General features: G+C 37.6%; 1 protein-coding gene across 2 annotated transcripts in view; it reads right to left on the bottom strand.

Annotated features, from left to right (window-relative positions):
* Window positions 1–17369, bottom strand: part of PHF21B (PHD finger protein 21B) — a 153970-nt gene that overhangs the window by 76093 nt on the left and 60508 nt on the right. The gene's annotated exons all lie outside the window — the stretch shown is intronic.

Genomic DNA, 17369 nt, shown 5'->3' with positions numbered 1-17369 from the left:
TGGACTCTTTCAAAGAGATCTCTGTCTTTTTTATACTGGGGAGCCCAGAACTTTTGACTTTTTTTACCTTGCTTTGGGGCTGAACTAGCACTTTTTATTTGTGGGAAGTACAGTGCTTGCTCTACCAGTTCCCAAAACCAGTTCAATACAAAAATGAACAGGGCCCAGTGACCAACAGCAAAGTTATCTTTTGCCTTCAGAATTTTGCATATGAACACCAAATCTCTCGATTCCAGAGATTTTCCTAGGAGACGGTTGCCTCATAAAAAAATAACCTGTTATATTAACTAATGGTGTGTAAGTAAAACCCATTTCACTTACACTAAATCTATATTCAACTAACAGTTATTCAAAATAGATAGCTGAGTCAGGTGGGAAGCTTGCCTGTGGCACTGTGTTAAAACCTTTCAGTAAGATGAATTTCTCTTTGGTAAGACAGCTTTGTAAGCCTTTTGGTCACTGAATGTGCTTTCAAATCTAGAAATGTAATTATAACTAGGAGCAAATTAAAAGAATATAAGCACATAAGCTAGGTACCTGCAACATGTATGACATCCAGACTTTGAAAATTTAACAATACGCTTTCCAGGCAAAGACCCAGCAGCAGTACAGCTGAAGGGTAACAATACCCAATATATTCCCATTCATGGATACTGAAGATACAAGAGATAATTCAGTTCAGCTAGTCTGACATCTGACGTAACACCACCATAGCATTCAACCAATTAGAGACTAATAACTCATTTTCAGGTAAAGTCTGACCTTCCAGAGAAGGCGTCCTGCCTTTGGATAAGGCTCTCATGAATCAGCATATTCCATTTCCTTTGGTCATCCCTTCAAACAGTTGAATCTCCTCCAGCTTCCCATCTCCTCTTGAAGCCTTCAGCTAGGCTCCTAACTTGAATTGCTTGGAGTTTTGGCTGCTAGATTTGCTAGGGCTTTCAGCCCTCTGCTATGGCTGGAATTTTTAATAGTTGCCTTGTTCCTGTAGGATTTCTGTATTTTAATCAGGTGCAGGAAGCCAAAGCAGGCTGAGTGTGTGGAAGCATGCGGTATTTGGGCACTATCCAGCCCTTCACCTAGCTCTCAGCCATTTGCATTCTGGCAACATATCTCTTTTAAGTCCCCAGATACCCCAAACCCAGCAAAGAACAAATACCAGCTTCTCTGAAGCTACTGCTGAAAAAAAAACGGTAACTTTAAAAAAAAAAAAGCAAAAAAAAGCCAACTTCAGAGTTGTTGAATTTGGTGCTTGGGCTTTGAAAAACCTGTCACTTGGGAGGAAGGGTGGGATGCTGCTCTTTCCCCCTCCTTTTCATTAACGGGTTCTTCAGAAGTTGGGAGACCTACAGCTTTCATTATGCATTCCTCCTGGAAATAAATACTTGTGTGGGTTGTCACATTAGTCAGTAGATAGATGTCAAAAACAAATTACAGCCTGGCAAGGAGCCAGGCGTTGTATGTGTGTGTTATAACGAAGGACCTGCTATTAAGAAGGTGGTTGGTGCTGCATGTCAGAGGGTGGAGCCTTGCCAGGAGCAGAGGTCTTATAATGAGGGGCTTTCTAAAGAGGGAACATAGAATCACGATCTTGTTCCGTTCCTTTCCCCATAAGGAGATATTACACAAACTCTCCATATGGTTCATTGTGTACTACACACAGAGAAATCCTACTCCTTCAACACTTCTTTCAGCTTTCTGAAGTCAAAAACAAGCTAAGCAGTCCCACAGCTCACTTCAGTCTTTAAATAAACTAAGGCTCTCCAGAGAGACTGGAACCAAAACTTATTTGTCCTTTCAAGGTCCAGAGGCTCTCTTGCTGTCTCTCTGACACAAACACACACATACACATTGCCTCATGTTTTTCAGCCTTAAATCAGTTCTGGTGTCAGCTCTGACGAGCTGTCCCACTCAGATTCTTTTTCAAAAATAACAAGTTTTAAAAAACACACCCAATGTCATACTCTCCCTGTAGACTGCTTTTAATCTGAGAGATCATCATCCTGTATTTCTGCATGAATAAGATGAGCCACACTGCATATTCCTCCCCTACTTTTTTTTGCATTTGTACAGACACAGACTAGGAAAGATATTCAACAAATAGGCAAAACTCCGCACTAAGCTTGGAGGATTGCTTTTGTGAACCTAAAAAAAAAAAAAAAAAAGCAGAGGAGACAGAGTTCTCTAATTAGATTATCTGATGTGAATGTTTCAATGAATAAACATGGTTATTTCAGGTATTCCTGGAACAGTTTGAAGCTCAGCTGTTATTATGCCATGCCCTCCCACTGCTGTGCTAATGTAACTGGAATCATAGTGGAAACTACAGATCAGGGTCTACAGCTGTGTCATTCCTCCTCAGAGGGATGCAAAATAAACCTGCAGCCTTCCTTCTATTTTACCAGATGCTGCTGCTCTGGCTGCATCTTGAGACACTTTCATATGCTGCAGTGCAAAAACTGCAAAAGATTTCTAAGAGAACTCCACTAATATTGAATAATAACAAACACATTAAAAAACAAACAACAACGAAGTACACAAAATACTATGTCTTCATGTCACTTCATTTAAATTTAGAATATTGACAAAGCTCACATGTTCAGGTATTGTAACTTCAACTACTTACACATACAATTTTAAAAACATAAGACTTGAAAAGTGATAAATGAGAAAGTCTTTATTTTCCCCCTTTGATTATTCATTCTATAGGAGCAATGTCAAGCTTTCAGGAATTGGCATTAGTATGAAGTGTTCACACAAACTAGAGTGGAGAATTTACACAGTCACGCAACTCCAAAAGCTAGGGCTTTAAAAATAAAGCCAAGTATTGTGTGACACATGGTGCTGCACTACAGCTGGCAGCGCTTCAATTATTTGCTGCATATTCAAAGTGGACAATGAAGCTAAAGTTACCAGCAGCATTTTATCTGACACTGTTGTTCCAAACCTGGATTTCAGCCCTTACTCATTCTTGATGAGTCATGAGCTTTTCGAGCTTCTGCATTTCACCCTTCTAACATCTGCGTGTCAGAATGGAGCAGGGCTTCAATCATTGCAAGTGGTGACAGTGACTGATGTTTCTCTGGATCATCAGTAGTCACATGCACATTTGAAGGATTATGCGTGCAGTTAAGGAGTAGGTATGGTTTATAACTGCTGAAATTCAGGTGACTCAAGTAAACTGAAGCTAATCTGGACTCTTTACAGATCAAAACTCTTACACTGCTCACAGTTTTAGAGACAATGCCTAGCCATGTTTGTTGGCTTGTGACATTACAGCAGGACACTATGCCCTGGATTAATAAAGGATCTTGAATTCCAAAGTCCTCTTTCATGATGCTGGGCCCAAGTTTTCTTAGAGTGCTTAATACACGGAATTAAATGTTAATGCTATTACAAAATACTAATAGCATATGATAAACAAACAAACTATTAGAGCTAAACAGCTATTAGAAGGACTAACTTGTACATCCCAGTGTTAGCCCATGTACACAAATGCACGTTTAATAACCACTCCTCACTGCCTCCATGTTGGTCTTTCTGTCTTAATGATTGGCCTCTAATTAAATACTTTAACTCTCTGAGCTGTCTCACAATGTAACTCATGTACAAACACAAATCACATCAAAAATATGAGCACCGTCTCAGAAAGCTCCAAGTTACGGTACAGCCTCCTGGGGTCTTTATGGTGCTGTTGTTTTTGCTGTTTGTTTGTTTTTTAAGTAGTTAACTTTGACAGCTTACAGCATTCTTATCTTCAAGCCCTCCCTCTTCTCGTACCTATGACTATTTCAAGGACTACAGACTAAAGTCGTCAATATGCTCCTTGAATTACATGGCTACAGTGGTGACATTTAGCACACTGTGCTGCCCTTTGAAAGGAGCAAATCTGCAGGACTCTTTCTGGGTGTCATTGCTTTCACTATTAGAGGCAACTCCTGGGACTGAAATGCTCCCATATCTGAAAATAAAGTAAGATTTGGGGATGTGAAATACACTGAATTCGCTAACACCACTCACAATATCACATTTTAGAAGATATTTGGATGCTTGAATCGGTAAAGGAATGAATGCCTTACTTTATCTAGGTTAATGATACTTTGGACTCTCTATTTCTCTCTCTCATCTTTGTAAGCATCAAAAATATCATCAGATTCTGAGCAACAACCAGGGAGTGTACCTGCACAACTTCCGTTGGGTATACTCCAAGCACTGTTCTAGTGGGAACAGCTATGCTGAATTTCAACTTAAGTGCCTAAGATTCAGACTTTGTCAGAAATGACAAATCAGTTAACAAACAGCACGTGGTGCTTTTGTTTTGGGTGAGGGGTTCTCAATACCCTTTAGAAAAAGCTGGACAAATGTACATAAAATAAATTAAAGCAAACTGGATATTTTAGATTACTGTGTCTCTGCTGTGGATTGGATCTGTGGAACTGCTGTTCATAAAATGAAATTATTCGTAAGGCTTCCAACTGTGGTCCTAATTCTGAAAACTTGGCAGGGAAGGCCAGACATCAGGAAAAGCATCTCATATGACTAAATATGTCAAACAAGGACATAGAGTGGAATTGTAAAATAATAAGCTCAGCAAGACCAACCTAGAGGTATGTCTTTATCTTTGAGGGTTTATCCATTTAATAGAAGATTTGGCTATATGGTTATCTTTCAAAGAACAGAGCCATGGATTTGCTCAGGGGAGCCATGTTTTAACAGCAACTCTGGAGAATCCTGATATGCCCATGTTTAATGCTTGTGCACATCTGAAGAGCTTTTTTCATTTGATTGCCTCCTTCTTTCACTGTGGCCATCTTGGCATATTAATAAATTTGGACATGATGAGGTGGTTTTTTTTTTCTGCTTATTTCTTCCTTTAATAAACCACTCAGATTCTAACTTCCTAAATTTCATATTATCCAGTAGGCATTTTAATTGTTTCTTCCAGTTGCCTACTAGGAGAAAAAACACAGACCCAGTCTATGAATATCTAGAAATAAAAATTCCCTCCATATTAAAAAAAGTATTAAAGGGAAAAACAAATCTAAAAGCTCAAGAAATCTTTTAGACTATTTTTGTTCCAAAGTTAAGTTTTGCAAAGATTAAATAAGACAAAAAGAATATTTTTAGTAAGCAACAGTAAGCAATCTACAAATTGTGTTTTTCACTTTTCAGATTTTTATACCATGAATTCCTTTTTGACAGTAATCTCTCTCTTCTTCCTAGGAAACCTTGAGTCCCTCCCACCAAGAATCACAATTTCCATTCTAAAATTCTCCATATTTCCTACCCAGTGGTTTTTTTTTGTTGTTGTTGTTGTTGTTTTTTCTGAATTAGAAAACCAATTGAAGGGAAATGTTCTTCCGTAATTGATTTCATTCTCTGTACAGTAGTAAAATACAAATGAAGGAGAGTACAGATTGAAGAAGCATGTCTTGCACCCAGGTACTGCACAATGCTTTGATCCTGTCATTACAAAAGGTTACTGTCAGGATAAGAAAAAAATCAGAGATCAATACAGTACTGAAACAGCTTCATAGCATGAACAGAGGCAAGGAATAAAGTTTGTGCAAGGAATTACTAAAATTATGGTTCCTGTTTGGAAAGGAGCTGACAGTTTGGAAAGGAGCTGAATACGATCAAGATTTACTCAATTTTGAGCAGCTTGGAGAAGAGATGCAAAGATTCACTGTTTGTGCCACAGCTAGTACAGGCTGTCAAACAAAACCTGTGGGACCCAGCTTCGAAACGGAGGGGATCTGTGAAAGGACACCTTTGGTGCTGAAAGCTCACATGGGCTCTGGGAAAACCATACAAGTTCACAGTACAGAAAGCCACTGAGGGTGTCTAAAAATATGAAAACTAACACAAAGTAGCTGTTGATTGAGGAGTCATAGAGAAAGTATTCCATACACACCTTGATCTTCTGTGGGCCCCTGCATGCTCATGTCAGGCATCTAATGAAAAATGGATGGATGCCCAATCAGAGTCAGTGCAATCATTGTTATGTTCCAGTAAAGGTAATTGGGCCTTTGGTTTTTAACTTGATTTTGTGGATGGTGTGCAAATGAGAAGAACTCAGTTTGATTTGCAAAAAGCAGAGTAGTTTTGAAGCTATAATATTTAAGAACACCATTGTGTTTTGTTTTGTTCTTTCAAACGCAAACCTGATTTTGAATCAATGAGAGCCAGTAAGTACAGGTTCTCATGGTGCCAGCTACTCTGTTTTCTACAGATAACAATGTGGGTATTTAAAAGACATATGAGGAGGAGGAAGAGTTTAATCCTTGCTGCCAATAAGAGATGAAAATGAAAAATATTTTGGAATCAGTGGAACAACAGCTGAAATTTTCAGAAAGGCTGAAACATACACACACACACACACACACACACATATATATATATATAAAATATATACATATAATTATGAGTGTTATTTTCCTTGTGGAGAAAATAAATAAACAAGTAAATAAACCCAAACCTTTCCTTTCACCCAAATGCTAAGCAATCTGTATTTTGTCTCAGTGGTTACTGTGTGCTTTCATCCCAACCTCAGTGAGCAGGAGTGAAAAAAACAACAAAGAGACACAGCAAAAGGAGTCTGGTAAGAGAGCGGACCATGATTCAAGCTTTTGCTTTCTCAGCTGAGAACAGGGAAGTAATTGTATGCAAGCAAAAGTTTGGAGGACTTTCTTCCAACTTCTGCAGTTCAACTGTGGTTAATATTTTCTCTCCCACTGGATTCTTCCATTTCTGATAGAAACTGAAGTCAAAAACATAGCGAGCTGTCCACGGTCTTTGAGCAGAAATACTGAGTATCTTTTCTGAACTATACAGTTGGCAGATGTCAAATTTCTATCTTGTCTAAATTGGGGTTAAGTGGCACACGAGAGGTGGGGGAGACTTTTGTAATTACACAGTAAATGTTAACATTTTCTGTACCAGTCCTACCTTTCAATATTCCATTTTTTTCCTCATTTTTTTTCCCTGGTGAGAGCGAGCAACGTTCGACTTTGATCAAATGCCAGAGAGATTGTCAAGAAGCCAGCAGCCCCCACCGCTTCCACACACGACATTTAAACAAATTAAATCAAGCTCAGGGAAGACTGAAATGTTTGACTTGAGCTGAATCGGGAGGTTGTAATCAATTAAAGCGCTAGCTGTTTCTTATATCTTGCCATTGGACACTGTTCTGCTTCTGCTGAAGTCAGAATTTCATCAATAACTGCAATCAGATGGGAAGTTTACCAGCTACGTCTGCTTTCTTTTTTTCCCCATAGAGAGATAGTCATGATCATTCAAAGGACACTAGACAGGCTTCCACTATATTCTGCCACTGGGGTGGTTAAAATTGCAATACTTCAGGGTCAGTCCTTACGCCATTAAAAAGTTAATGAACACATTCATATTAGATTATTAGGACTATTATTAAAATGCAAGAGGAGTATATATGAAACAGCAAAAGTATATTATTTCTACAGCATTGGCTAGTAGTTAAATACTCTCCAAATTCCTTGGTTTTACCTTATGTAATTATTAACAAGTCATACTGAGCAGCATCAAGTTAGTAGCATCTGCTGTGCTCATCCTATGCAGCCAAATGCAACACATTAATTTTCTCTTGACACATTTCTAAAAGAAACAAAAATATACACCTGTGAAGTAAAATGACTTTTGGAAAGTGAAAGTACAGAAATTCAAGGAAGAGTGTAAAAAAGTCTGCATTACACTTCTCATAACATCTCTATAGGAAACAAAATACTTGCCTACACATGTAACCATTCCTGTTAGCTATTGCAACTGAAATTTACATTCTAATTTACACAAATGTAAACAATCTGAAAAATTGTAACAGATAAAAAATAACGAAGGAGATAAATACATATAGACACACGCGTTCATGTGTGGATATACATACAGATATATTTTTATGCATGTATGTGTATACTCATGTATATGCAAAAATGAACCACTTAACTGATGATAGGGATTATTTCCCTCCTATTTTTAGTACTTTTTATTGTGAAAATAGTACAGTGGAGCCTGACACAAGTATAATTTTAGTAATTAAGTAATAAATGCGTCAGCTCCTCAGTACTCCTCAGTAGATGTCTTCTCACTTTTGTCTTTGACTGATTTTATTATATTAATTAAATACTGTTAATTAAAACCAAAATTTGGTCTTCAAATACAAAAGTTTTTTTTACTTGTTTAATCTTCTAGAAGATAAAAATTTCAGTCTGTGGAGTAAAGCAGTGAGACTCATGAACAACAACAACAAAAAAATGTTTCTGTAGTATCTAACATCACAGAAAAACAAAACATAGACAAACAAACAGAAATCTATTGAGAATGGACTAACTTTTGACATTTTTCTTTGTCATACTACCACCTTTCTAAAAGACCCGACATATATGTTACTTCTGACTCAGATGTTACACTCTTTTGAAAAGGGACTGCATATTTGTATTTCAAGAGCATTCAATTCACGGAAAATAACAGTCACAAAATAGGCAATGCAGCATGTCATTATCCTCAGTGTTCCTTTAAGCACTACTGTCCGTGTAACATAACAAATACTATTTTAAAGAATGATAGAGTGTACCTCTGGCCTTTTAAACATCTCCTAGGCCAGACATCCATATAAATTTAGCAGGGGAGGTGGAGTTGCTGCTTCCAAATGTCATGCCAGGAGAAATGCCAAGTTCATATATGACAGCATTACAATAGAAGATGTGGTGCAGCAGTGGCAGTGACACAGAAACCAAGTATCCTAGCACATCTCACCTTTCTCCTTCAGCATTCATTCATTCCTTGAAGCCTAACCCTTAAGAAAGCAGAAGCTTGTTTACCAGTTCATCCTGCGCCTTTGTTGAGCCACGAATACAGCTACGTCACCAGCTTCGAGCAGCACTCACTCTAAGAAAGACATTTCTAGCAGGAGTTATGCAAAAGCTGACTCCTCGTTGAGTAGTACTAAACATTCTGTTCTTTGCCAATCCAGTATTTTTAGAAAGAACAGTGAATTGTACTGGAAATGTGTAGTAAGTTGAAAATAAGCTTCAGACTTCTAGTTAAAATGTACCAAGTGAAAAAAAAACTTTCCTTGCTATGTATAGTTAAAAATTACTTTTACATTATGAGCTGTACTGAGAGAACCTCCGCTGTTTTTCCACAGCCAGAATGAATTGATTGGGCATTTTCCCCAGGGAGACCTATAGTAACACTGGCTGCTGCTTCCATTCTTTTCAAGTATTACACAGAAATGTCATCCAGAAACTTTCTTAAAGCTTCATGCGAAAAAAAATCATGCTGCTGTGCTACAGGTACAAAAGAAGAGTTTGGTAATCAATATGCTGATTAAAAGGTTTCTTGTGGATTACTTTTAAATTCTTTTTAAATCTGTAGGTTTAAAGCTGTCCCTTCTGCTTGGAGACCAAGAAGAATTTCTTTCTCTATTATTCAGTTATTTAAAGCCTTTGTATCATGAACATGTGCATCTACTCTAATGCCGTGTTTTTTGCAAATGATGCCATATAAGTTCCATACTTTTCTGCCTCATTTAGGAAAAAAAGTAATGTAGCTTTTATTTTTATTTTCCCATGCCAAATGTCTTTCTACTCCACTTTCAGTGATTCAGATTATACTCACAGTATTTTAAATCCTACCAGATGACTGCCTACTGGGGAAACATGAACTAAAACTGAAAACTGTTCTACATATTAAGTGTGCTGTGCCCCTCCAAGAACACTATCATTTTAACAAACCTATTTTATAACTTTCAGCTTCTATTTTACACCAAGAAATGAAAATAACAATAAATAAATAAATAAATAAGAAAATACTAACTCAGTGGTAACTGATTCAAGCCAAAGGATAAAAATAACCACGAACCACCACCAACAACAAAAACAACACTGCTGATTCTGGAACAAGATTCGTTCATGCAAGCAAAGCAACTGTAGATTGATTATTTTTAAGTCTCTTGGCACATTTACAGTTAAATTGCTTCATTTGAAATTTAATCAATAGTTCTAATTATGTCAATTACTGTATTAAAAAAATAATGATCCACAGTGGAAGTGAAACCAGGATATAACCCAGCATAGAATTCTGAATGTGTTATAACACTATTTTTGGATTAATATACATCATCTACGCAAATAAACAAAGAAGATGTTGGTCTCTGGGACTTTTAAGACAGTCATCTCTGCACTTCTGCTCCAAGGCAGGCTCCAATGCACTAGAATATATCCAGACATTCCCCCACAGATGTTTGTTTAACCCAGCTAGAGAGATTGATTCTACAAGTTGAATTTAAATGACAGACATTTTTTAATGCTCATTAAAAACAAATCTGCCACCTTTTCCACCTCAGTTTCTGAATTCATACTAGTTTCCCATGGTTTAAGAAAGATGGGGTGTTTTTTTGAAGTAATCTTGTTCAGCAGTCTTTTTTAATTGCTAGAATTTAAGAAGCCCTTGATTCCTAAATGCTGAGATACATGGAAGCATTTGCTGTGCATGATGATCTGTTTACCCTGCAGCACTTTCTCATGGCCCAGCCAGCCTGCAGACAAAAGTGGCTGCTACATCTTGGTGGTCCCAACTCAAGTGGGTTCACCTGGGATAATGGAATGGCTGAAGACTGAGAATACCAGTCTGGCCAGCCAGCGGGGATCATTGACTAGGGTTGAGTGAGTGTTGTCTGTAGTCTTCCCATTAAGAAGAAAGCCAATGGAAAAGCAAGAGCTAAAAAAAAAACAGCCTGAGAAACACTTGCAGCATGAGCAGATTGAGGAACAATATCATGCTTCCAAACACTGAGACACAGCAGGTACAAGTGAAGAAAAAAACAAAAAAACAAAAAAACAAAAAACAAACAACAGTCAGACAACATGTCCTACACAGGTATGGAGATTCCAGGGGAAAAAAAATATATTTAAGTATTCATGATGTTGTCAAAATCTCTGTGTTTCTAGTACTAGTTAAAGGGTGGTTGCTTTTGTGATCCTTACAAAAATTGATGTGCACTGATTTATATAGGGACAAATTCCCTAAAAGGAAAATCATAAACAAGGTGTTTGATGCCCACAAATCTTGGAAACATGAACAGGGAACGCATCCACTGAGCACTGAAGAAAGTCACCAAATAATTTTCTAACGATGACGGCATTTACTAATCAGCTAGAAAATAAGGGGTATTCATCTTCTCTAACCTACCTGGTGTTTTATGGTGCTGCAACACTTTGAGCACAGATAGGCGGCTTGTGTTTACTGTACTCCATAATTCCAGAATTCAAAAGTTTTGCTTCCTTTACAGTTGTGGAAGAAATCAGTACATCTTGTATCATTGGGTGCACTCTACACTCTTACTCACTGATTTCCTCTTACCCTACTCTGTATCCACAGTCCAAGAACTCAAAATGAAGACTGATCCAAGGACATACCCAGGGACAGCTCAAAGGTGCAACACTTGGCTTGACATTTATCTATATGGTGTGAAAATAGTCATTTGAGGGCTTAAATTCTTCCTGTGAATTCCTAACTAACATTACTTGACTGCAGAATATCTAATTACAAGTATTACCATTTCTAATCTTCTGAAGCTCTTCCTGCTGTGTCTGCATCAGAGCCATCACATTACAAGGTCCTCTATTGTCTTGTTGCATTCTTCTCAGGCCTTCTAATGTTAATAAACTAGAATAACGAAACAGGGGGATAGCAGTAGGTCTGAGTAGGATGATAATATATTGTAATTTTAAATTTTGAGTTTTCTAGTAATGAGGGAGACATTAGGAAAAAAAATAATAAAATGATGTTTCTTGATCACTCCATCAAGAACCTGAACTGTACCACCCAGGACACACGCATTTACCATATGGACACACCTAAGCCCAACAGACAATGAAGCAATGAAGGACACAAAGCATAAAATCGTTTTGGAATTTGTAGCAATAAAGCCTTATGGTATGAATCCAAATATGAAAATGCAATAAGGAAAGGCAATATAATTCTGGTACAAATCAATAGAGTATAACTGCAGGGGGAATATTAATGTTATTACACAGTTAATCCCTGGCTGAATTTATTGCAGTGAACTGTTAATGTTCTTCCTAAAACAAACAGGTCAGGTCATTTTGTTCCTTTTTTACCTTGGTGAACTCCTTTCATTACATCTTGATATCCCTTTTGAAATAAGCCACACCATGACAAGTTTTTAAACCTATAAAAGCTGAAAATCTCTACAATGGGAAAGAGGAGCAGCAGAAAATTACAGTTCACATGAGTAAAGTACAGCCTTCCAGGAAGAAAAAAAAACCATTTAATTTGTCTATGCTGGGTTGTGGATTTGGAGTGACAAAATTATTAAGGTCAGAACACTGCACTGAGTGGCAAGCATAACAGTTTCTCAGCATACATCCATGAACCAGACTGTACACAGCACTGATCAAAGACAGCTTTGAAAGGACATATAACAATAAGATCATCCTTCAGAAGGGAAAAGAAGAGATTCTGCAGAAGGAACTGGCCAAATCCTCTATCATCAACAAGAAAGAAATGCCTGCTCCCTTTGATGCGGGCCTGCTTTGTCGGGAGGGGAACCATCAGCTCCTGTGGTGACTCCGCATTGCAGCAGGCTGGTGTGAACAGAGCTGTCCCCTTCACTTGTAGTATGCAAGTGAAGCAGTCACCTCTGGGGAAAGGGAACATGGATCAAAACACATCCACGTCTCTCTTCTGACCCCACTGACATGGCTGCTTCTGCTGGAACTACATGTTCAGCCACTGAAGCAGCTTTATTCGCTTCAGTCTTTAGGCCTCATTTTCAGTCTAACCATGGATGCTGGCAAGGATGGATGGTTTAATGGACCACTCATTCTGTCCCTGACAATCCAAGACAGAAAGCTCAGTCCAGAAGACTATAAAAATGACCACTGCTGCTATCAGGAGCAGGAAAAAATGGGTGGGGGGAAAAAAAGGACAAAAAAAGAAGAAAAAAAAAAGTCATGAAATTTAATTTGTTCTCACATATCCTGTAATATATGATTGCTAAGTGATATCATGGGAGGAGAGAAGGTATGGTTGTTTTGTCTTGCTTTAATTACACATCTCCACAACTAAATAAAGCTTTGGGTATTCTCTGGGATGACCTAAGATTTCTGCTGATTGTACTGGGTTTGTTCTTTAAGACCTACACACTGTAGTGATTTTTATTTTAAGATTACTTACACATGCTTTCAAGGTTTAAACCACTTTACTATTCCCATTTGTAATGGAATAACAGAGGGAGAATATGTACACTTCAAAAATCTTGATAAAAATATTGAATATGTTCAAATTCCATCTCTTATTTTCTAACCAATATTACTAATAAAATCTACTGGTGTCCCTCCTGTCCCATATCTCATTTCTTTCCTCTGCCTGGGAAATCTAACATTATCACAGATGTATAATATAACATATTCCTGCACATGCAGACAAAAGCAGTACAAGGAACGTGAAGAAAAAAGTACACAGCGGTTGCAAATCACCCTTCACAAATAATGCTAACAAATCATCTTCCAAATGAGCTTGATTTTCACTGGCAGTTTGATTACCTTTTATGTAGGTAGATTTTTGTTTGTTGCCCACCAAATGATATTTTGGAGTCTCATGGATGCCACCATTCACCATTTAAACTGCATTGTCTTCCCCTGATATATTCCTCTTCCTCCTTCCCTTTCCCACTTCAGCTCAGCCTTTTGTTCTGCGTGTGCAGAGAGGCCAGACGCACCGAAACCCAGTGGGACATGACTGGAAGCAATAAGGATGGCAGTAAAGCAGTGGGGTTCTATGTAGTAAAAGTCTGCTGCAAAGTCTACTGGTTACCCAAGTGCCACTTAGATGGGCTCAGAGAATTCTTCTCTCTCATCCTAAAGAAATGATCCCAAAGAAAGCCACCTAGCTCAGAAGCAGCTTGCCTCTTTGAGCTGAATTCTCCTACTCTTTGCTCTGTTACCGAAAAGAGGCTTGAAATGCAATGTAATACAATTTTCCAACAGCTTTGAGACTTTTCTGAGCACGGACAGAAGAGCCTTTTTGCAGAAAAGAATCATCTTTCTAAGTGCTCAGTTTAACTAACAGTAGTTGTAATATCACTGTGTGGTCTTAAAATCTTAATAAAAATCAACAGAGCGTTTCCAGTTTGTATACTCCTTGAAATTTGCTGGAGCACGTGTTAATATCAGGACAATAAATTTAAGCATAGCAATAATACAATTGGTTTCCCCCAGACCCTCTGAGCCTTTTGTTACCTCTCCCAGGCCCCTCAGGTCATGCTGAAAACCATTGATCTAGTTATAACCTTTTCCACGGGGAAGCAGAAGCACCAGTCACAATAAAGCATTTGTAATAAACACAGTCCTAATGAGGCCAATTTTTTCTGGGATCCCAAAGAATATCTCAAACACTGATGAATTGCATCTCACCTTATCCCAGATATTCCTGATTATTAGTTCTATAGAAGAGACAGTGTACTGGGCTTAGGATTATCAACAGAGAATCTATAGGGTGATGTGTGTTTCCTAGACACCCCTGAATAGGCTCTGAATAGCTAATGACATGAAACAGAACTAAGGATGCTTGGCACTGTGTAGCCATACGTGTCTTTTCCCATCTAGTAAAAAGGGCTGGGTCAGGAACTGAGCTAACACTGCTGAGAGGATGATTTGTAAGAAACATATGATGTAGAAAATGGATCTGTAAAACCCATATCCAGTGAAAAACATACATAACGCAGGACACTTCACAAAATTGTTTCACTCTTCCACTCTGATTTGGGAATTAAAAACCTCTTGAAATCTATGGCAGAGAAGAGGGGGGTGAATTCTGTCGACATTTCAAAGCATCTTAACAAAAGCAAAGGAGAAAAAGGTATTAGTCATAGAAAGCTCCACTCAAAACTCTTTTTCTGTCTGTTTTACAGTTATTTACACATTGTCCAGAAAAGAATCTTTAAGCATCTGTGCTTTCTCTGCACTAAAATTCAAGAAGTAATACAAGTGAAAGCTGATTTTTGTACTGTTATGTTAAATTAGAGCTGACTTTGGACTCTACTTGGAGATACAAGCGTATGAATTACAAAAGCTCTGTTCTCATTCACATGCTTAACAACACAGCTCTTATTAACATCACTAGAAACACAAATGAGCTTGGAAAAGGAATGTTTTCTTAGCCAGTATAAGGTCATGTAAATCCAGTGCCTTCAACAACTACAATAAATACAATACAAGTGGAGGGATCTTTTGCTTTAAATGTTCAAAATTATGGCTGGACTAACACACAATCATTTTTAAAAAGTAAAGCATCTTAGATAATTGTAATGTTGTTTCTGCTTGCTCTTTGCTTTCTATGAAGTGTAGCCGCATTGCTCTGCATGCCTTTGAGAACCTCCATGACTGTACTCACTTCTTAATGCTCCAAATGAAAGACTCAGGGCAGCATGCGGACTTCTTTGTCTCTCAGTGTCAGATTTTCAAAACTTATACACTTTAATTTCTGCTAGTTAAATCGGAATATCTAATAAAAACTGTGCTAGCAACCATAAAACAAGCATGCACTGGGAGGGGGAGGAGAGAAGGCTAGCTTGTCGGCAGCTGGCACTTTTATTATGAGGCATTTAAAAAGCCTGACAGCTAATGCACTTTGCTAAGACACTGCAAACTACATACCTTCAGAAGAAATTATAATAGCTAATGAGGTTTGGATTTGCTTGTACTTTATATTCCCTCTTTTCCAGGGAGACGGATGCAGCATTCTACATATGTTCCCTGAGCAATATGAATTCAGACGGTAGCTGACAGGAATAGATTTGGAAGTAAGATTTATCTCAAAGTATGTTTCCATGTTTACATACTCAGCATCATTTTTCATATCTACCTTTAACCATTATTCCTCCTTGACAGTAGAAGTCAGGTTCTTAATTATGTGAAATTTTTCATTGTAATGAAAGGAAACATAAAGATCTTTGTGAACACGCTCACATTTGTAACTTATTTACAGTGTGTTTTCAGAATTCCAATAATTCATGGTGCTAAAGTTGGAAGATCTCACACACTCGATGCAGTATTAATGCTTTGAAAAATTATTAGCCAAACTAGAAATTTTAGCAGTCAGCTTTTCATGTTTGTTGCATTTTGCTGGGATTTTGCAGTACCAATGCTTACTTCTTGTTCTGACAATTTTCCTAACTAGCCTAATATAACATTAGATAATGCTTTACTCATTCTGTTAAGCCCTAACACTAAATATCTTTTACACTAAATTAGTTCTTTCTTAAAAAGTATTTTCTCTTGCTAGAGAAAAAGAAATAAGAATCTTTTTCCAATTAAGAAACAACATAAACCTCTACAAGATTTAAAAGATAAACTTATTGTCCCCCTTTTCATTGTCTCTCCTCTTAGGAAAGAAATACTTCACCTTCATGAAAAAAAAGTGATAAGTTGCTTTCGAGGCATCTCTTTCACATTTGCTTTTCTGTTTCTAATGTACACAAAGAGGAGAAGTACTTAACTGTTAGTTGTGTTCTCAAGAGGACCATAGGAAATTAGGAGTCAGGCTCTTCACTCTCCAGTTGACGGCCAACAGGATAGCAAACCATAGCTCAGTTAGAAAAGATCCTTACCTCTGGACAAGCTGATAAGGACTCTTGCACCAGCCTTAGGGCTATGCTATAATACCTGCAGGATTTCTTCCACAGTAAGCCCTGTTTCAAGCATTACAATAAAGCAAGGGTGTAACATACTGAAAGAGGGGCAAAATTCAGCTATAGTCAATGGCAGGTGGAATTTTGTACACATTCTCCAAGGTCAAGAGCTTTAGTAAAAATGAATCTAACAGAAACACTATTTCAGAACACCGTGTTCTTTATTAAATGAAAACTTCTGACCGTCATTGAGAACTTGCTTTGGTCTGAATGCCTGTACTCGTAAGTGTTGATCATTCTATCACATCCAGGTCAATTTGTGGTAAAACTAAATCCCTGATGAAATTACTGAAAATCACAGCCATTTGCAACTTATTTTCCTAGGTGACAGCAGTAAGTGCCTACACACATCATAATAATTATACCCATAACTAAAATATTACTGACTTCTATTGCAGACTACTGGCATGTAGATTAACAGTTTTTCTTATTAAAGAAAACATGGATCTATAACACTCTTTATATAGAAAGAACAGAGAGAATGCCATGAAATATCTGGAAATATATTCATCTTTCTATCACATCAAGGTTTGGAAAGGAGGCTCACATAGTTCATTGCATAATTTTTACTTTTGAGTGATGACTACCCAACAATATATGTGTGAGCCTGCTTTTGTCTGATTGC

Source organism: Cyrtonyx montezumae, unplaced genomic scaffold (assembly GCF_038088225.1).
Source record: "Cyrtonyx montezumae isolate F1298 unplaced genomic scaffold, pur_monq_1.0 scaffold_3, whole genome shotgun sequence".
Lineage (NCBI taxonomy): Eukaryota > Metazoa > Chordata > Aves > Galliformes > Odontophoridae > Cyrtonyx > Cyrtonyx montezumae.
The sequence above is the reverse complement of the archived record's forward strand: the minus strand, read 5'-3'. Positions and strand labels throughout refer to the sequence as shown.